General features: G+C 52.5%; 1 long non-coding RNA gene across 1 annotated transcript; it reads left to right on the forward strand.

Annotated features, from left to right (window-relative positions):
• The first annotated feature begins 8905 nt into the window (after positions 1–8905).
• Positions 8906–10538, forward strand: LOC114230404 (uncharacterized). The gene is made up of 3 exons (XR_003616292.2): positions 8906–8989; positions 9639–9811; positions 9900–10538. It is a non-coding gene; the product is annotated as an uncharacterized LOC114230404 (long non-coding RNA).
• The last annotated feature ends 11011 nt before the right edge of the window (positions 10539–21549 follow it).

The raw sequence follows: 21549 nt of genomic DNA on the forward strand, positions 1-21549 counted from the left end.
CACCGCAGTGTCCAGACTGATCGCAGCCCCCCCCTGAAGAAATGGCTGGCTTACAGTCTGGGACAAACACGCACGAGATAAGTCCGGAGAACCTTATTATGCAGAAAGCCAGGAAGCTCTCGGTGACTCCTGGGACATGTTGGAGAGACTCAGGAACGAACCTAAAGATGCCCCCACAGCCCAAAGAAGGCGAGGGATGAGTATCTGTATAGAACAGTGACTGCAAAGGATGGACCCATGGGCTCTGATAAAAACCCACCAGTTTATAACATCCATCAAGGAAAACACTTATGGGTCACCTTTGGCTGATAATTGGAAACTGACTCAGAATTCCAAAACTTGGTAAATAGAAGGAAAGGCTCAAGCACATGACCAGCCTTCCTTACCAAGTTATACCCCAGAGGGACATGAGTTGCTGGAAAGCGTTTGCTCCACAGGTGTGCTCCGGGTAACAGATGGAGGCTAAAGGGTAGCAGGGCTGCATCACTGGTTTGCAACCTCATCCCGGTAACTCACATCGCCAAGCGAGAGGCACGGCCCTGGTGGTGCGGCCCTGAGGCACCTGGGAAGGATTCCTGGCCCTGGTGGTGCGGCCCTGAGGCACCTGGGAAGGATTCCTGGCCCTGGTGGTGCGGCCCTGAGGCACCTGGGAAGGATTCCTGGCCCTGGTGGTGCGGCCCTGAGGCACCTGGGAAGGATTCCTTCCCAGTCACCCCACCTGCGGCTCAGGCAATGTTTTCAGGAAACCCAGGGCACATCCTGGGACAGGTTGAATGGCGTCGTAGGGATGTGGACTATCGGGCCCCTCCCCTGCTCAGGACCTGGAAAGGGCTCATCTCTCTTGGTGTAAAAACCTCTCTTGACCAGGACCTGGAGGCCTGCCCAATCTGGTGATGATACTGTCCCCTTCTGGCTCTGCCCTCCTGTCCCAGGCTCTGTCCCGCTGGCCTCCCGGCAGCTCCTCTCCACACAGTGCGTGCCCCTGCGGGGCCCCCCTGGAGCTTCCTGCCAGCCAGATGACCATGTGGCTGACTTCCTCACATCCTTCAAGTCTGTCTCAGATCCCACCGTCACGTCACCAACCACCCCCTCCATCTGCTCGCCGTTTCGCAGGCTGGCAGGTGGCACTGTGCCCAGCAGGGTGGGTTTCCTGACATCCTGCCTGGTGTCACCTGTGCCTGCGGTCATCTCCTGTCCAACCTGAGATGGCCTCAGTCACAGGTGGGTGGTCGGAAGGCTGTCGGCCAGGGCCCCGGGGCTTCTCCAGCAGGATGGCGTACGCTCTTTCTCTCTGTGGTTTCCAGACTCCAACCACAGGGCGAAGGGCAAGGGGCAACGCACAGCTGTCAGGCCGTCCTTCGTGTCATATTTGCTAATGTCCCAAAGGCTAACGTAAGTCACATGGCCAACAGTGTAATGTCAAGAGCTTGGCATTAAAAACTTGATTGGCAGCTCTGAGTGTGTGTGTGTGTGTGTGTGTGTGTGTGTGTGTGTGTGTGTGTTAGTAAAGGGGGCCTGTTGTCATCCATAGACTTACTTTAAGATGATTAGCTGGGGGCCCGTCATTAGTATTTGTCCTCTTTTCTTGGTGGCTGGCACTGTCTCCAGAGGGGATTCTCCCACGTCCCGTTCTGGGACATCAGCCTGGGTCCCAGGGTTCTGGGCGCCAAGGGAGGGGAGAGGCCTCGGCAGAGCTCTCGTCATTCAGAGCGTGGATTCCCACAGGCTCACCCTGTGCTCACACAGTCCCTCACATTTCCTCTCTGTGCTGCCGGTGCCCCCAGTCTGAGCTCGCTCCGGCTCCAATCGTCCAGAGTAGCTTCACTCCTTCCACCACAGAGGGAGGGCTGGCCCCGTGGAATGGGACAGGAGAATCCAGGAGAAGCGACTGCTCCTGGCGTTGACTGAGGGGAGGACGCTCCTGCAGGGGGCCTGGGCCAGCCCGCTTCTCTGTGGCGTCCCCGGCCTGCACTCTGGCTGCTGTGTCTCTGAGTTGGTCACCTCCTTAGCCTCCTTCCACTTCCCCAGGTATCTCTTCGTCGTCTCCTTCCCTGTTCTCTCTGAGCGCTGGCTTTTTGCTTTTTCGGTTGCTGTAGTACAATTTTAGATGGATTTAAGGGAGAGAGCAGAAGTAAACAAGTATGTGCAAGCCATCGTTTTTCATTGAAATTGCCATTAAAGAGCGAAAACGCAAGTGCAGGAACAGCAGGCCCTGAGGTGGCTTGGCGGGCTCCAGGTGGCCTGGGATCCAGGCTGCCCTGTGACCTCCTCCGTGGGCATGGTTCCGGTGGGCAGTGGTCATTACTGACCCCTCAGGGTGGGAGAGCTCAGTGCCCAGCAGTGAGCTGGGGCCAGGAGTGAAACACCATGGAAGGCTTGCAAAACCGAGGCTGCGGGAGCGCTTGTTCCCGCTCTCCTTTTCCCATCCGCTGACCGTCACCCACATGCCGGATGGGGATGTCACTGGGCTCCCCGCACGCCCACATCCCGGTCCTGCTGGGAAGGCCTCACCGTGTTCCATCCAAGGTTGTCCTAGGAGTGGCTGGGTTCAACTTCACTCATGTTTTTTTGTTTTTTGTTTGTTTTTAATATATTTTATTGATTTTTCACAGAGAGGAAGAGAGAGGGATAGAGAGCTAGAAACATCGATGATAGAGAAACATCGATCAGCTGCCTCCTGCACAACCCCCACTGGGGATGTGCCCGCAACCAAGGTACATGCCCTTGACCGGAATCGAACCTGGGACCTTTCAGTCCGCTCTATCCACTGAGCCAAACCGGTTTCGGCAACTTCACTCATGTTAATGCATGAATCAGGAGGACTTGATTTCTCTCTCCTCCCTGACCCCCGACCCCCCGCCACCCCTTTGTAAGAATGAGGCACATAAATTCGCGTCCTGGTTACCCACGCGGAAACCTCATTCCCATTGTTTAATGTAATTCAAACAGACGTTTGCTTAAATAGTTCTCACTGTCCTGCCCAGTTTATGTTTAATCTTCAGTTTTGTAATTCACATCTCGTGCCTTCTCTCCCCGGCTCCAGCCCCTACTCTTCAGAGATCAGCACATGCTGTGGAGCCCATGGCTGGAGAGATCACAGGCCACGTGGCTGACATCTCTCCTCGCCGCCGAGTACTGCGGTTCTATCCTAAGGAGAATGTGCACGTTACTGTACCTGGTGGGAAGAAGGGAGAGACTGTTAACACGGGCCTCTTTATTAACGGTCACTAGCCGTGTGTTAACATGTGCTAAGAAGGGCAGTGGAAGCCACACAAACAGGAACTTCACATCCAGCGGCCGAGGGTTCCAGGCGGTTGGGAAGCAAGGCTGAGGGCAGACTGATGGCGAGAGCAGCAGGGTCTGGGCGCCGGGAAAGTCCTCCAGGCAGAGGAGGGAGGAAGAGCATTCAGACGAAGACAAGAGAAGCTGTCAAGACCCACAGGGCGAAGAGGGCACTGGTGTCCCCTCGACGGGTCCCCCCGTGGCTGGAGCTCAGGGGCTCAGGGCCAGCACCGTCGGCTTGCAGGTGATGTGAGTGCCACCTGAATCCGCCTGACAAAGCAGAAACGGTTGGCTCAGCACTTGGGATGCTCAGGCCCAGGCTGGCTTCGGGCTCCGCTGGATTCAGGGCCTTCAGTGATGTTGTGTCCTTCTTCTCCCTCCCCATCCTTCAGCTCGGCTTCTCTCTGCCTGTGAGCCTCACCCTCTCTTGCTGCAAATGGCCCTCCTGTCCCCCTGGAACAGCAGAGAAGTTGGGCACGGACCCTGACAAGCTGCACTTCGGCATGTGGGGCTGGGGCCCTGACCCACCAGCTGTGTGGTTGCTCCCAGGATGGGTGGGACCAGAGGGCAGGCTGGGGCCCTGAGTGTGGGGTGGTCCCTGCTGGGAGAGCTGTGGCTGATGAACAAGGCATGTCCCCTGCAGCATGCACAGCAGCATGGAGGAAGGTAGACACCAGGCTCTCGAGGGTCTCCCAGGTCCAGCGACCGAGTTTGGGTTTTCTGGAGGCAATGGGAGCAACAGGAGAGTTCCGAGGGAGGACATGATGACGGGCTTTTTATTGAGAGAAGCTGGAAGATGATAGTCAAATAGGCGGCAGTCTCAAAAGCTTAGCCAGCTGACCAAGGAGACAGGGAACCAAGGATCAGGGAGCCAGAGAACCAAGGAATCGGGGAGCCAGGGAATCAGGAACCAGGGAACCAGAGCTCAGGAGACGCCGTGCTGGTTAGAGCTACAGGGACTGTGTGGAGGGAGCGAAAGGGCATCGGGGGTGGAGAAGCTGCAGGATTTGACTCTTAGGGTGATTGTGAAGGCCTGGGCGTAGGCTTGGGACTAACTAGGGAGGCTGCACTCACCCATCTCTCCTCTTGCCTGTAGTTCTGTCTCACTTGTAGATGTTCTAGTTGGAAACTAGGAGGCATGCAATTCAAATGCGGCTTTTTTTCACGTAAGAAAATGAATTAGCACGACCCAGCCACAGCACCAGGCTGTGCGAAGAGCAGAAACAGACCCCGGTGGCCAGGGGTCAGCACTCTGTGTTCCTTCCCTGATGGGAGAGGGCCTCCGTCCTTCCTCTCCGCGGGACTCAGTTTCCCCTCTGTGAAATAGCGGGTTGGGGTGAATGACCCCCACGATCCCCTTCCTAGGAGGATGTTGGTTCTATTGGCAGAACTTAAGTTGCTGTTGGGGGACTTCGGCATCACGTCACACTTTGATGCTTTTAAGAAAGGGGCGGGGGGGGGGAGGGTCTGCTGAGACACAAGGAGTATGACTCTGTTTAATCTAAATAATGTGCAGGGAGCCTTTGGTGACTGCGCGTGCCCTGACCCCTCGTAAAGCCCCTGCCCTGCTGTGGCCTGGCCATAAACCTTCCTGAGAAGGTCCTGTGAATTTATTGTCCCCAATCCTTCATAATGAGAAAGTAGGTTCTCTCTTCCACATGGCGCTTTTGAGTTTTAGCAGATCTTAAATTAAACCTGTACACTACATGTTTTAAATTGTTGTTCAGAAAACCCTAAATTCATGAGCTGAAAATCTGACTCAAAAAGTCCTGCGCTCTGATTTAAATAAACATACAGGTTTAACCCAAAATGTTTGCAGGAATAAACGTGGAATTAAACTTGTGTATTAAAACTCTGATTATGTCTTGAGTATAAAAATACATCAATAAAATCCTCTGGGGGAACACTTCTGGGTGCGTGGGAACCTTCCCTTTTCTAGGGGTCATGGGAGCGATGGGGAGTGGGCTGCAGAGCCCTCCTGAGGGACCGGAGGACTGGGAGAGAGCGCGCTGATGTCCTGGTTTAAAGAAGAAAGTGCCTCAGGGTCTGTGTGTGTTCTTCTCTGGGCTACACATTTTTCAAAAGGTTTTTAATTATTTCACTTAATTCCATTCTCCTACTTTATTTCTTTATCTTCTACCAGGGAAAATAAATAAATAACAACCCAAGAGTTCCCCCTCTCCCCCCACCTCATTCCCCTCCTCACCTAAAAAATGGAGGTGTTGCTTTCCTCCAGCTGGGAGTCCACTAAGGGCCTCCAGGCTGCTCCCCCGCACCCCCCCCCCCCCACCATCCTGTCTTCCCTCTCTGGCCCTGGTGGCTCTCCTTCCCCCTCGTCACAAGGGCCCTCACCTCGGAGGAAATGCCTCTGAAATACAGGGAGCCCAGCCTGGCTTCGTTTTATTTTTTGTCTGAGGACGAAATTGTCACCTGCTTCCCTGGCCCCGGAAGGTGTTCTGTCCTTAGGGCTCTCCCACCGGGATCAGTGCCCACACTCCTCATCCACGTCGAAGCCCATGGCCGCCGGCTCCTGCCTGGGCGGCTTATCGCAGTCCCTCATCTCCGGGCTGCAGAGAAGTTTGCCATGTAAAGGGAAGAAAATGTCTGCACTCATTTTTAATATTTAAAAGTGGCTTGTGTAAGAAATATGGAATATTGTATTTTCTTTTAGGAAAATTTCACGAGTGACATTGTGGTATATAATCAATAACAAGGCAAGTAGTGAGAACCTTCAAAGTACTATAGTTATGTTCAGATTTAAGGAAAATGGTCAACTCGATGAAGAGGAAGGAGAAGGCGCAGAGAGAAGGTGAAGGAGCTGATAACACCAAGTAAGAAACAAACAGAAAAGAGTCTGCGAGTCCTCGCTGCTGAGGTCAGTGGGAAATTGGCCCTGTCTCCTACATGGTCACCTCTCCCGCCAACTCCCCCCTTGTCTGTCTCCAGACACCAGACCCTCAGCCAGCAGGCAAGCATTTTTCTATCCCTCGGGGAAAGGGCTTTAAGTACGAGATGGAGAACGGGGTCTCATTCTCGCTTTTTTAATCAACATTTTTAAAGGTATGATATGCACCCATTTGAAGATTGAAATTTGATTCCTTTTGACAAACGTGAACTCCCTCCACAGTCAGGGGAATGTCTGTCGCGTCAGAATGCTTCCTGTGCCCCCTGCAGGCGGTCGCCTCCCCTCCCGGCCACCAGCAACCACTGATGTAATTTATGTGCCTGCTTTGCTTTTTCCAGAAAGTCCTACAAACCGAGTCATACAGGACAGAGCCTTACGCCTGGCTTTTCACATGTAGACGAATGTTGTTACTCAGCTTGCCGCATGCATCTCTAGCTCGTCCCTTTTTATTGCTGAGCATGCATCATATGGACACCTTCATTTGCTCACCCATGCATCATTGATGGACATCGGGGTTGTGTCCAGCTCGGGTGGTTGTGAATAAAGCTGCACTCAGGTCATTGCTGAGCAGATTCTCTTCTCTCTCAGGTAAGTACCTTGGAGGGAAATCGCTGAGTCCTGTGCATGCTTAACTTTAGAAGAAACTGCCAAGCAGGTTTCCAAAATGCCTGAACCATTTTGCATTCCCACCAACTATACATAAAAATTCAGCTGCAATCCTAAGAAGTCTGTGAAAAGATCTAAAGCCTTTCTCCACACCCCAAATTCTTATGTGCTACTCGTAGCAGGCAGCATATGCGAAAACAAGTTATTATGGAAACACACCTGTATCCCCTCACCAGTATATTACAAAATATTCAGCTGCAGATGGCTATGATAAAACAAAAACAGAAAGTAACAAGTGTTGGCAAGGATGTGGAGAAATGGGAACTCTCTCACACAGTGGTGGGAATGTGAAATAGCGCAGCTGCTCTGAATGACAGGTTGGTGATTCCTCGATAAGTTAAATAGAGAATGACCCCATGACCCAGCAATTCCACTCCTAGGAATATTCCCAAAAGAATTGAAAACAAAAATGTTCACAGCGGCATTATTCACAAAGGCCAAAATATGGAAACAACCCCCATATCCACCAGTGGATGATGAATAAACACATTTGGCATGGCCATACAATGGAATATTATTCAGTCATGAAAAGGAATGAAGTACTGATACATGCTACAGCATGTATGGACCATGTGAAAACATACCAAATGAAATAATACAGGAAAAAGTCACATATCATATGGTTCCATTTATATGAGCTATCCATAATAAGCAAACCCACAGAGACAGAAAGCAGACAAAAAGCCGGGGGCTGAGAGAAAGGGGTCTATTAACCACGTTTTTAATTTTCTGTATTGTATGATGCTTGGACATCTTGGGGTCCTATAGACCCAGAGAGGGGTTGCCCCTCCCAGAGTGAGCAAATCCCTGGAGATAGCCAACAAGTTGCCTGAGAACACGCCTTTGATGTGCAGTCTAACCAAACCTAAGTCCATACAGCCACCCAGCTCATACCATCAGACTCCTGCAGGGGGGACACAGTCCCCCGCCCTAGATCACCCCAGGGCCAGTTTGTGACACCTGGGGACCATCTCACCAGCCCCCAGGTCCCTCCCTGGCACTGGCTCATGGCCGGGGCCTCTCCCGGACCCAGGTCTGGGCTGGTTTAGCACAGCACAGAGAACCCAGAGCCCAGAGAGCAGAACGCTCACAGCCAGGGTCTGCGTGAACAGCTGCAGCTGCGGATTTATCCCGAATCTGTACTGCTCGAGGTCAGAGGCTGAAGGGCACCGCGGAGCTGGGGCTCTGTGAAGACTCCGGGGACATGGATGCCTCCACTTCTTTCCGCACGAACAGAGAGGCGTGGCCGATGCTGACCATTTGGCAGCTCTTGCTGGTCCTTTGGCTTTTCTTCTTACAGCCCAACATACCTTTTCGGATCATGAGAATGTTTCCTACTGTGTAAATTTCCCCGTGACTTTTTCTCCTCTTATCCAGGGGAGTTGTGTTCCTCCTGCCTGTTCCCACAGGGAAGAGAGCCCCGCGTGTTGGAAGGCCAGCCCAGCATGTTGGAGCACGCACACGCACAACCTTTGATCTTCCCGCTGACACATGGCACATTAATCACACTTTGCAGACATGCATTGTCTCTCGCTTACATCATGAAGCATGGCCCCGTGAAGACACTGGGTCTGAAGCACACATGCAACGGAGAACACACGTTGTCAGATTGATTTAGACTTGGGAGGGTCCGCAGGGAATCGCTGGCATCATGAATCACGGGCCAAAGATCTTCCCATCACAGGCGAGTGCTCCGTTCCAGCACCGGAGGCTCTTAACCCAGTGGCTCCTTCCAGTGGTCATGAAAGACGCCCCTTTCCGTGGTTCTTCTGTTTTTAAGACTTTTCTTTTTGTAGAGCAGTTTAGGTCCGCAGCAGAATTGAGAGGGAGGTACAGAGATCTCCCATTACCCCTGCCCGCACACACGCACAGTCTCCCCCATTACCAACATCCCGCATTCGTTGTATTTGTTACTGTTGGTGCGCCAACGTGGCCACACCATCACCAGAGGCTATAGTTGACACCGGCGTCACTCTTGGGTTTTGACAAACGCATGATGACATATGTCCATCATTGTGGTGTCACACAGAGTAGTGTCACTGCCCTGAGAATCCTCTCTGCTCTGCCTGTTCATCCTTCACACCTCAACCCCCCAATTCTCTACTGTCTCCATGGTTTTGCCTTTTCCAGAATGTCGTAAGTTAGCATCCCACAGTGTGTGGGCTTTTCAGATTGTCTTCTCCCACTGAGTGATATGCATGTGAGTTTTCCTTCAGGTCATTTCATGGCTTGGTAGCTCATTTCTCTTTAGCCCTGAATAATAATAAATGGACCACCGTTTATTCATCCACTCCCTACCGAAGAACATTTAGGTTACTCCCGATTTTGGCAATTATGAATATAGCTGCTATAAACATTTGTGTGCAGGTTTTTGTGTGAACCAAAGCTTTTAAGTCCTTTGGATAAACATCAAGGCGTTTGTTTGCTGGATCACAGAGTGAGAGTGTGCTTCGTCTGCCTTTTATTTCATCTCCTTGCCTATTGCATCGGCTACAGCCTCTGCTTTCTTGAATCTTAAACTCACCATCCAGGCCTCAGTGTGTCTTCAGACCAGCACCCTGGCCGATGACACAGGGATAGGGTCTTGGGCAAGTGACTCAACCTTTCATAGGCTCAATTTTTCCTTTTTGTAAATCGGGATGATAATGGCGTGTACCCCAATAAGCTGTAGTAATGATTAAGAAAATCACTCTCAGAGTTAGGTTTGTTCTCATTTTCATTCTCACATGTGCTGCCTCGAGTCTTCTGGGCCCTGCCTTTAATGACCCTGTTCCCTTTCCACAAGTAATCCCGGGCAGGCCTATGACTAACACGGAGCTTCGCTTCCCCTGAGTCCCCCCAGAGGCGCCCCGCCGCCCTGCACTGAGAACACTGTTTCTGGGGAAGCAGAACGATGGCCTGAGATACCTAACATCCAGCACCCACAACGGTCACCTTCCAGGCCAAGAGAAACTGCAGGTGTGATTGCGTTGGGGGTTTTGTGATGGGGAGGGGACCCTAGATTTTCTGGGTGGGTCCATTGTACTCACAGGGCTCCTTCTCCTAGGGAGGCAGGGCCATCTGAGTCAGACAGATGGAAATGGGACAACAGAAGCCGAGGTCAGATGATGCGATGTGGCCGCGAGCCAAGGAATGCGGGCGGCCTCTCGAAGCTGGAAAATGAAGGAAATGGATTCTCCCCTGGAGCCTCAGGAAGGAGCACAGCCTTGCCTACACCTTGGCTTTAGTCCCCTGAGACCCCCTTCAGGCTTCTTACTCCCAGAAGCGTAAGATCATAAGTGTGTGCTGTTTTAAGCCTCTAAGCTTGTAATTCATTGCAGCCGTGACGGGAACCCGTGACAGCTTCCTCCTGGACCAGTTAGTTGCCAAGGGTCAGTTCAAAGCTGGGGCCGAGTGGCTCGGAGTTTGCAGTCCCATTAATGCTGTTGGCTTTTCTGGCTCAAGTCTGGCCCGTGGAGTCCCTGTCTTTATAGGCAATTGGATTTGCTTATTTGCTATATTTGCTTAATTTTCCTGAAAGGTTCACCTTCACCAGGGCTCCATACTTGACTTTGCCCAAATATGACAGTGGTTTGATGGGCTGTAGTGAAACCTCATTAAAGTCAGTAAGGATCCTTTCCCTCTCAAATCCACCCTCCAAAGATGTGGTCGAGCGGGTCCACAACCCCCTTGTGTGGTCGCAGCCGTGGTCCCGCGGGCACAGGGCTGCCGAGCTCCCACTCCACACCCTCCCAGCGCTGCTGATGCGTTTGCCATAGGCCCATGGTCAGCAAACTGCGGCTCGCGAGCCACATGCGGCTCTTTGGCCCCTTGAGTGTGGCTCTTCCACAAAATACCACGGCCTGCGCGAGTCTATTTTGAAGAAGTGGCGTTAGAAGAAGTTTAAGTTTAAAAATTTGGCTCTCAAGAGAAATTTCAATCGTTGTACTGTTGATATTTGGCTCTGTTGACTCATGAGTTTGCCGACCACTGCCATAGGCCATCTCCCCAACGCGCCGTCCTCCAGGCACACGAGTGAAATCAATTAGCAAACAGTTACAAGACATTTTAGGACCTGGGGTGAAGGAAACTGTGGCATTTCTTGCCACAGAGAAATCTAACTGGTTTGTGGTTAATTTGAAAGTCACTTCGTATTGTTCTCGCTTTAACTTGCAGCATTGCTGTCTGGTGCGTATAATTAAGGAACATGAAGGAATAAACCTTGCTAATGTTCGGAGACACTGACAATTCTATCTGGATAATAATGAGACCAGCTGGGCGGGAGAACCTGTCCCCCCAGGGTCTCGGTGCAGGAGAGAGGCCGTGTCTCCTCAGTGCTCAAGGGTGAATTTCACACGGCCTGGCCTTCAGGACGCTGCGTGCACTTCATCCGTGTGGTCCTCGCCCCGCCCCGCGTGCGGCCAGCTCTCTCTAAGCTGCAGAGCTGGGCTTCGGAGCATCCTTAGGTTGTTCCCACCTGCAGAGGTAAATGTCCACGGTGGTCACACAGGTCTGAGGCGAGAGCGCTGAGCCAGGCCCCGTGCTGGCGCTGCTTCCCCCCCAAAGTCTGATGGAAGGGTCACGGACACTCCTGATTGAATCCTGTGTGCCAGGCTCCGCGAGAACTCGGAAGTACCTCGGAGAGGAACGGGTAGACAGTGGGTAACCAGTAAGTGGTAGCTACTGTCAGTTAGGATTATTACCGATGATCAAGCATGAGGTAGCCTTGTCTCTGCAAAAAGGTTGTATGCTCCCTAACAGGGAAACCTCTTCCACACATACACACACGCGTGTCCACACGCGTGTCCACTCAGACACAATGTATCAAAGCGCTCACCCTAGGCAAAAGCTATTTGATCTCTCTCAGAATTGAAATGGAATCAAACGTCAGTTCTTTGGTAAAAGTCTGCAGCATGAAACAGAGAGGGTTTACATAGAATTAAACGGCTGCCAGCGTCCGCTTGCTGCTTGTGAACACGCGTGTGTTTCATGGGCTCTGTTACCGGGGAGCTGGTTTACCCTTCCTGCCAAACCGAGCGTGAAGCCACAGCCACGGGCGAATGACATCATTCTTTCCGCGTTGGGCAAATAAAGGTGCTCACGGCAACTGTCCCCGTCAGTTTGCTGTGAAGACCCAGCGAGGCAGGTGGGCCTCGGCGGAGGCTGAGATAGAGGCAAGCTGTGACTCCCTTCCTTCTTTTGTCACGTTCTGGACAAGCCTTGGTTACTGCACGACACCTCCTAGACCGACTGGATTCCTGGAAATAGCAGAGCTTTGGGAGGCAGGGGAGGGTAGGCCGCCCAGTGTCCCTGCGCACACCAGCCCTCCCCCACGTCACACTCAGCGTCGCCACATTGAAGAGCAGGTGGGCTGGTCTACATCCTTCCCCCGAGGCCCCGGACCGAGGTGGGTCAGTCTCACCCACATCACCAGCATGAGCACAGGAGAGATGGGACTTCCCGCTGCCACCGGAGGAGGGAGAGGGTCTGCTGGGCACGCTATCCCATCCCCCCTCATCTCCCCAGGGCACCCCCTTCCTCCAACTCGTCATAATCTAAAGGCCCTGAGAACAGGTCTGCCCTGCCCAGTGCCTACGGCTGCCCCTCCAGAGAGCGGTCCCCCTTGGACGTTTCTAGGCTTTCAGACAGGTGAGGAGCAGGACCCTCTGTCCAGGCTGTGCACTCAGGGTCCCTGGGCTCCAGGAAGGTGGTCCCTGGCACAGAACCCACGCAAGGGTGTCCGTCAGAACAGAGGAGCTGCGGCCACCCTCAGCTCCGGGGTATTTTCTTTCCGATGGCTGCGCTCAAGACAGGAGAAAAGAGGCAGAGCGGGCACCGGCGTCTGAGATGCCACGTGGCTGAAATGGAAGTGGAAAAAGTGCATCCAGGGCTTATCTATAATAATAAAAGCAAAGTGTAATATGCTCATTAGACCGGTCGTCCTTCCTGACGAAGCCGGGGCTGCAAGGGAAGCCCAGTTCCCCAGTGCCAGAGGGAAGCCAGTGGTGGCAGTCAGGTGAATGAAGGCTTACTCTTGCACGAATTTCGTGCATCGGGCCTCTAGTTTGGCAATAAGGACTCACAGATTGCATTGTCGAAAAGCCTTTAAAAAAGCGTATTCAGCAAGAACACAAGTATTTAGGTTTAGCGTCATTTTAACTTAATATTAATCTGCTGTATGTCCATCTGTTTCCTTTTCTTTTTGGTCCTTGGACATTCTAAAGCCATCAACATTTTTTTAGTTTAAAATTAAAGTTGAGGATGGGGAGAAGGAAGAAGGTACATGAAACAATGAATGTAGGCCAGGAAGACATGGATCCAATCCTGTCAGAGAGGAGGAGGTGGGCACAGGTCTGCTCTTGGTAGAGCTGAGATGATTGTGAGCAGGAATAGACACACGTGTCCACTCAGCCTTCACCCTCCGCCACTCAGCACATCCGGGTCTCTCAGAATCTGGGCATCGTGCTCCATGTGTCTCATGGTCTCCCCTCACCCCACAGTCAGGAATATTTGAGAAGATCCAACAGATGTGGTTCTATCTCTGTTTCTCTTTGTTATTCAAATTAGGGAGGAAAGCAAAATTTTAGAGAAATGGTTTTAATTAGCAAATAAAATAACAACATCTTAGACTTGCGGACCAGTCGATCTGAAATTGATTTGCAAATGGGAGTTTTGTTCGTCCCTCCAGTGTTTCCTAAGATATGGTTGTGGAAAAATTTATTCTGCTTTTAAACGGGGAATCCAGGCCCCGTGTGAAGCGAGTGGCCATATATTAAAGGGGACTCTTGGAGAGGCAACCGCTTGAACTCCTTGTAAACATCACTGGAAATGAGAACCAGAGCGAGGCTGCCTCTTCGTGAATCACGAGCACCCAGATGTGGCAAAGTAAACTGGAGCACTTTCTTGTTCTGATTTCCAGATGACTTTAAAAAGAAACTAAAAAAAAAAAACACACGTTTTTATCAAAGCAGCATTGGGACATGCCCTCGCCATGGATGTGTCGGGAGTGTCCGAACGAGTCAGGCCAGCGATCCCTCAGCACAGTCCTGGGAAGGGCCTGGAACAAGCCAGGAACATGGAAGTCCAGAGGAGAGCTGATGTTTTGGTTCCACAGGTGGACTTGGAACACGGTCTACCCTCCCGAATGGCTGGGCCTCATAGTGGGGTGGATGGTGACCCCCCCCCCCAAAAAAAAAATATACCCACATCCTAACCCCTGGAACCTGGGCGTGAGCCCTTATTTGAAAAAGAGGACTTTGCAGATGTGATTAAGTTAAGCATCTCAAGGTGAGATCACCCTGGACGAGTCAGGTGGGCCCCAAATCCAGGAACAAGTGTCCTTATAAGAACAGGAGGAGATGACACAGAAAAGAGGGGAAGCCATGTGACGATGCAGACAGACTGGGGGGATGCAGCCACAGCCAAGGGGCGCCCGGAGCCACCGAAGGCTGGAGGAGGCAGGAAGGACACGCCACAGGGCCTTCAGAGGGAGCGTGGCCCTGCTAACACCTTGACTTTGGACTTCTGACTTCAAAAGGGTGAGAGTATGAAGTCCTCTTGTTTGAAGCCATGAAGCTGATACTTAGTTACAGCAGCCTGGGGAAGTTCAGAGAGGCCTAACCCAGAGACACCGATGAACCAGGCAAAGAATGCCTGGGGTCACCTTCCAGACTCCTGAAGACTCCTGAGACCCACTGAGGAGGAGGAGGAGGGACTAGAGCAGAGAAGAGGTGGAGACAGTCGCCTCTTCACTCCGGGCAGCGTCCACAGCTTTGTGACAACAGAGCGGGAGGACTGTTCTGATCACCCACCCTGCTGGCTTGTTCCCTTGACTTCTGATTGGTGGTCAACTGTGTGCGGTGGCCATGAGATTGATGTGGCACTGCCACCCCTAGAGGCAGACGTCACGACCCTGCTGACCTCCTAACCACTCCTCTTTCATTGGTGCAAGTGGACTGGGCTTAAGTTTTTGGAAAACTTGTATTGGGTGTGGGAGCAGGATGGAGGTGTCTTATATGCCACCAGAATGTTAATTCCAGAACAAATCTCCTATATACGTATGTTGAGCTCTGCATCTCCCAGGTTGCCTCTCTGTCCTGGGCTCAGGCGAGAGCTTTGGGCTCCTGTACGGCTGCAGCCCCAGGCAGGTTAGGAAGTCAGTTCCCACTGATGCCCAGCAGCCCCCTCTCCCACCAGGCCGCTCCCCTGCCCCTGCCCAGGAAAGCCCAGGGTCACAGACCTCTAGGTTCTGCTATTCTGCAGAACCAAGGCCACTTGGTGGGCGGGGCTTAGATAGGCCACACCCACTGAAGCACCTGCACCTCTCAGGACAGGTCGCAGATACTCAAAGGCAGAGATGCTTTCAAGGGGGATGCTTTCAGTGGAGAGGACTCTTCTCCACAAAACATCAGCAGCAAATCTCCAAGCAGCTGATTCTTCAAATTCCTTCATCACTTTTTAGATAAGATTGCTCAGAGCAATAACCACCACAAAGTGGTTAGCAACTCTTCAGAGGAGCAGAGGACGAGCTAGCCACCATGTGCATCTGGGAAGGCAAACTGGGCAAAAGTAGAGACGCAGGGTGTCTTCTGTGTGGGGTTTATGTGCCTTGTGAGGGGAAACACACAGCCCAACCCCAAGTTATCCTCCTCAGTCGCCGGCCCTCGTTGACTTGTCTCCCTGAATACCGAAATTCAATATTTACTGCCTGGCCATCCTGGTTCATTGTTTCTGACTTTCAGATTTTTCTTGCCTGTTTTAAACAGCAAGGCTACTCTCTGTTTGAAGTCCCCTTTATTTTATTTTATTTTTTTAATGCAACAAAGCCAGCACAAAGCAGCGCTGAGGTTTTGTAGGAGAGTTTCCATATTTATTTTCCCAAGGAATTGGACCTGATCCCACGCCCTGAGAGACGCGGCAGGGTCTGTTTGTCCCACGAGGCACGTTTCCATCAATACGAAACGTCCTCGCGGCGGCACTGATTAATAGAGTGTGTCTGAATTAACTAATCGTTTCACTTCCTCTAAACATGCTTTAATTGACGAAGGCAGTGCCGTGGGTATGAGGGGGGCTTTAAAAACTTCTCCAGGAAGCTGCCACATGATTGTTGGAACAAGAAAAACACTATATTCTTAAAATAACAAAGTCAGCTTTAAATCTCAAAGCCTATTGGGTCATCCATGTCTCTCTCTGGTACTTTCATTCCGGGTCTGAAGAAGCAGTAGTTATTTCTGGGAGTTGGGGGGTGTGGTGGGGAAGTAGTCTGTTCTCTTTCTATCAACTCAAAAATCCTTTAAGTTTACAATGATTTGGTTCATCAGCTGCTGCCCCACTGGTTTTTAAGGTGTGAGCTTTCCTTTAAAAAAAAAAAAAAATTTTACCCTGCCCAGCCTGTGTGGCTCAGTGGTTGAGCATCGACCTATGAACCAGGAGGTCACAGTTTGATTCCAGGTCAGGGCACATGCCCAGGTTGCAGGCTCAATCCCCAGTGGGGGGCGTGCAAGAGGTAGACGATCAATGATTCTCTCTCATCATTGATGTTTCTATTTCTCTCTCCCTCTCCCTTCCTCTCTAAAATCAATAAATATATATATATTAAAAAAATAAAATAATTTATTTTACCCTAACGCCAACAACACAGGTCCAGAGACCGGTGAGGAAATTTTGTGAGAATAAATCAGACTTCCCAAGTCTCCATTGTCCCCAGACGCCATCTGGCAGCCTGTGGGCTCTGTGCCGGGAAGGCCGTGAATCCCAGGGACGCTCTGAAGGAACGCACATTGCTGGAGAGATTGCTATCTCGGGAGGAGGGGCTTCTCATTATTAATTATTAATGATCTAGGAAACACAAATCCCGGTGCATAGCTGGTGGACCAAATTCGGAGGAGGAGATTGGGGAAGCTTGGATGCAGCTGGACTGGGGAGGGCGGGGAGGGACAAACAGCCGCGTGGCTTTCCACAGGAAAACACGCCACTCCTGCCCATCTCTCCCTCCCAAAGGGCCCCCCTCAGCGGTGGGAATCCTGCTGCTGCCCCCACAGACCCTCCAGAGGAAGAGGCAAAGGAGAGAGTGGATTCCAGGCCGGAGCGGACCCTGCGCCCAGCGTCCCGCGGCCGTGAGGCTGCCCGCCCGCCCCGGCAGCGTCCGTGTCCAGCCGGGCTGATTATCTCTGCTTTTTATCTGCAGGCGGAAATGGGAGCGATACATGCAAAACGAGCTCCATAAATAAATGCTGAGGACTAATTGCCCAGTGGGCCCTGGCCCAGGAGGCCGCGGGGACCTTGTCTTGTCTCTTTCATCTCTGGCTGCGCTGGGCCCCGAGCAGGAAGCCCGCGCGCTCGGCCCAGGAGGCGTGCTCGGCGGGTCCATCCATTTTCCTGGTGGAAGAATATTTACTTTGTACTAATTGGTCTCCCTCTTGGCAGCCTCGGTGCAATCGTGGGGATTCTTTGAGTCCCCTGTGGAAAGGAGAGAAGGTGACAGGCAGTATGGCTCAAGGGCAGAGACGAGGGAGAAGGCAGTGACTATTCTAGAACCTTCTCCCCCCACGGCTGGTCCCAGAACAAAGCCAGTCCTCAAGGTCGCTCGCTCGCACTGCTCCCCGGGGCACCCTTCCTCCCCTGAGAAGGTTTGGGGCGCAGACCCAGGCAGCATCGCGTCTTTAAGGCACCGTGCAGGGTCACCGAGTCCGGGCAGGCGCTCTCCAACAGGGGCCTGCGTTGTTGAAACATTCGCTCTTTTGCTGTCCTTACGAGACAGTCGCCCTGGCGGCAGAAACCTTGGAACATGCCAGAAAGCGTGAAGAGGAGAGCAGAAGTCTTCCCGAGCCGCCGGCTCAGAGGCGAGCCCCGGAGAGGCAGCTGCTGGGAAGGCCGGCGGTGGTTTGACCCACAGGCGCGTCACCCGCTCCCGCTCCCGCGCCCTTAACGGGATCCCACGGACGTGCTCTGTTCTCAGGAAACAGTTTACACCGTCTGTGTAATGTTTCATCACTGTTTCCCCATGATTTATTGGAAGACTTGTCTCTGATGATGGACATGGTGGTTATTTTCAGATTTCATGATTATAAATGAGGTGGTGAGGACCACTTTCAGGCATAAATCCTTGTCTCTGTCTTTGATTATTTCTTTAAAGCCGATGACTCAGCATGGCATCCCCGGGTCAAAGACGGTGGACATCTGATCATATTTAATACGTTTTTCCAAATCATTTCCCCAAAGTGTTCCACCACGTTGTGTCCCCGTCCTGCCCCCATCTGGGGGGGCGCCCTGCCCCCCACCCCACCCAGCATGGAACATTAACATTTTTTAACATCTCTGTGCTTGTGATACCGCAGGGCTTTGATCTGCATTTTTTTTTCCACCATCAGCAATGTTAAACGCATTTTAAAATTAACTCAGACCACATTTTGTACTATTGCTATTTTAAATTAACTCAGGTCTTAACGAAGGTGGCTGTGTGAGGAAGAGGTAGCATTTGCGTCTCTAAACAACTAACCAATTAGCTGAACCCCATGTATGGACCCATCATCACGCTTGCTCCTCAGAACACCTTCTTTGGCACCCGAGTTGGTAGAAGTTCCTCCTCATTCCATTCTGCCCATGCTGCCACCGCCGGGTGCGGAGGCCTGTGGGCGGCCCAGGGCCTGCGGGGAACAGCCCGCGGGGAGGCCACCTCACACCTGGTGTCCCCAAGACGGCGTGCAGCGCTTCTTCCCTTTCCTGCTGAGGCACCTTCCAATTCTCAGAATCGCCCCCAGGAGTCGCTGTCCCTAACCCTGGGCTGCCTCCCCCTGCCGATGCCCCCCGCCCACGTCCCAAAGATTCCACACAAAACCCTTAGCTCTAATACGTCAGTTCCTCGGTTTCAGGGTCCAAAATCAACAGGCGGAAACCCGGTGTATTTCTGCACACCAGCAATGAGCACTCCGGAAAAGGGTCGTAAGAAAACAATTGCGTTGCAATCGCATCAACAAGAATACAACACTTAGGGCCCAATGGCCCCAGCCAGGCGAAGACTTGGACCCTGAAGACTACAGAACGGTGCTGCTGACCTTAGACTTAGAAATGGCGAAGACCGTGTGTTTCCAAGCTGGGTGGTCCTAACCGACAGGGATCACTCGACGGTGATCAGATCTGTGCACCTGCCATTCCACCTGGCCCAGGCCCTTCTTCCCTCAATGGGACACAAAAGCCCAAGTGTCACCTGGAGGACCCTGTCTCCAGGGAGCACCTGGCCTCGACTGCCCCCACCCCAGGCTGCCCAGCAGGCTTCCCCGGCCTCGGTCCCCTCTCAGACCAGCTCCTGCCCTGCTTGACCTCCATGTCCTCCTCCGTAAGGTCAGATTTTCAGAAGAGAGGATTACTCTTAGGTTTTGCTCATTTTAAAAATCACAAATTTGTTATTTCTATGCAAATGCAATACATGTTCACTGTGGAAAATACAGGAAATATACTTTTTTTTTAAAAAAAAAGGCTCCTTCAGACCCCACCTGCAGAGTGTTCGTTGTCAGCATCTCCGAGCACACCCTCCTCCCCTTCCTCTTCCTCACACTTGGCTTCCATGGCAGCAGAGAGCTGAGCCTGCCCCTCCAACGCTCGCTCTGGGGGCTCGGACCTCTCTGTCAGCCTCTTCATTCACCGGCTCTCCCCCGGCTTTATCCCAGAGAGGCCGGGGGACTGCATGACCGCTCTGGACCAGAACTGAGGTCCCGCGTGGAGACCAGGCAGGACCAGGGCAGGACGCTGCCAGGGTCCCTTCTCCTTGTCCTTGATCTCATCTACCTCCCCTGCATCTCGGCTTCATGCAGGGCGAGGCCATTGTTACCAGCAATGTGCCTGCTCACAGCTGTGCCTGCCCCTCCCAGAAGACCAGCCCCCTTCTGCCTCCAGGGAAGCATCTTGATTGGTTCTGCTGGGTCTTGGGCCCACCCTGTGGCCTGAGGACGGGATGCTCTGAGGGTTGACCCCTCTGGGACCACTGGTTCACCTGAGGGAGGAAGGTGGCTCCCAGGAGAGGGAGGAGAGCTGGAAAAGGCAATAAAACGGAGCATGCTCCCACAGCCCAGAATGCACGCACAATTAAACATTGGTTCTTTCCCAGGTTTTAGAATAACCCCGGAGCCAGTTCAATGAACAAAACTCACCAATGTGCTGTTGGCGTCACGTGGCCTAAGTATCTGTCCGTTGCATAGACCGCCTCGCTTTATAACCATTGTTGTTCTGTTTTTCAGGGAGCCATGGTTTGCATTCTGTAAAACCCACCCCTTTTAGTTTTGGCAAACGTACATGGCTATGTAACCACCAGCATGATCAAGATGAAAACAATCCCATCACCTTTCAAGGCTCCTAACCTCGTTTTTAAGTCAAGAAGACATAGCCATTGGTACATCAGGAAATGAGATTTAGTTTTAAAATACTAAGTATGTAAAAAGATACTCACGGTTTCCTTCCATCGCATATACCCTGGATTTCCTCAATATGTGGGGACAGCAGAGAGAGTGTGTGTGTGCTTAATGCCAGCAACACTAATTCAACAAAATTGCCTTCGAAAGCCACCCAAGTGTTCTCTCTCCTGCCAGCGTGCACTCACAGCCCCACGTCCCTGAAACGCCCACCCAGGTTGAGCCGAGTCCCTTTCCAGAACAGCAGAGCGAGTGGGAGTTATGCTCAGTTGGAGAGGTCCCGGCGTGGGGGAAGGTTAGCGTGATGGGGGAGGACGGGCTGGGTGAGAGGCCGGCGGGAGCGGGGCTGGGCAGACCTGAGGGGTCCAGGCACAGAGAGCAAGGGCAGAAGATGTGGAGGGTGAGCAGGCCCGGGCTGTGATGTTGGTGGGTGCAGGGACCAGGGAAGTCTCTCAGAGGAAGGCAGGCACCAAGAGAGCCCTTTGCCACCTTGTTTTTATTTTGTTTTGTTTTAATATTTGCATTGATTTTTAGAGAGAGGGGAAGAGAGCGAGAGAGAGAGGAACATCAATGTGAGAATCACTGATCAGCTGCCTCCTGCACATTCCCTACTGGGGATCGAGCCTGCAATCTGGGCATGTGCCCTAACCCGGGACCGAAACGTGACCTTCGGGTGCATGGGATGATGCTCAACCAACTGAGCCACACTGGCTGGGCTGCCACCTTGTCTCATCTCTCTCCAACACACACTCGTGCTCATAGGTGTGACTCTTTCCGGAAGAGGGGCAGCGACAGATGCCTTCAGATGGAAGCGTGACACCAGAGACACGTCACGCCACGCCACGTCTGTGTAAACCGAGCCGGGGTCAGACAAGAACTTCTTCCTCCTCAGAGAAGGGCAGTATTCACAGCCAGAGGACACCCCCGCCTCCGGGTTCAGTGATGGTGCTCAGAATCACACTGGGCAGGAGGCCACAGGTGATGGCTCCGAGTCAGGCCTGCAGACCTGGCCCTTGTGCCCCCAGGAGCCCAGCCTGGAATCTCTCTCGGCAGCAGCGCGCGGAGTCCCCGCCAGGGCTGCGTCTCCCGGGGGAGGCGATGCTGGCTGGGCAAACAATGGTGTTTCCGTGTCCGCGAGGTGAGGGTCCCTCATCCAGGGAGCAGCAAACTAATGTCACTGACATGCCCTCAAATTAAACAAACAAACACAAAGTGTTCATCTGAACCCAGGGACATTGTGCAATGCATCCTTCCCATTTTTACCCAGGCGTAGTGTGCATTTAGTAAAATTCACCCTTTTTACTTTTGACAAAT

The sequence above is a fragment of the Eptesicus fuscus genome, chromosome 11 (assembly GCF_027574615.1).
Source record: "Eptesicus fuscus isolate TK198812 chromosome 11, DD_ASM_mEF_20220401, whole genome shotgun sequence".
Lineage (NCBI taxonomy): Eukaryota > Metazoa > Chordata > Mammalia > Chiroptera > Vespertilionidae > Eptesicus > Eptesicus fuscus.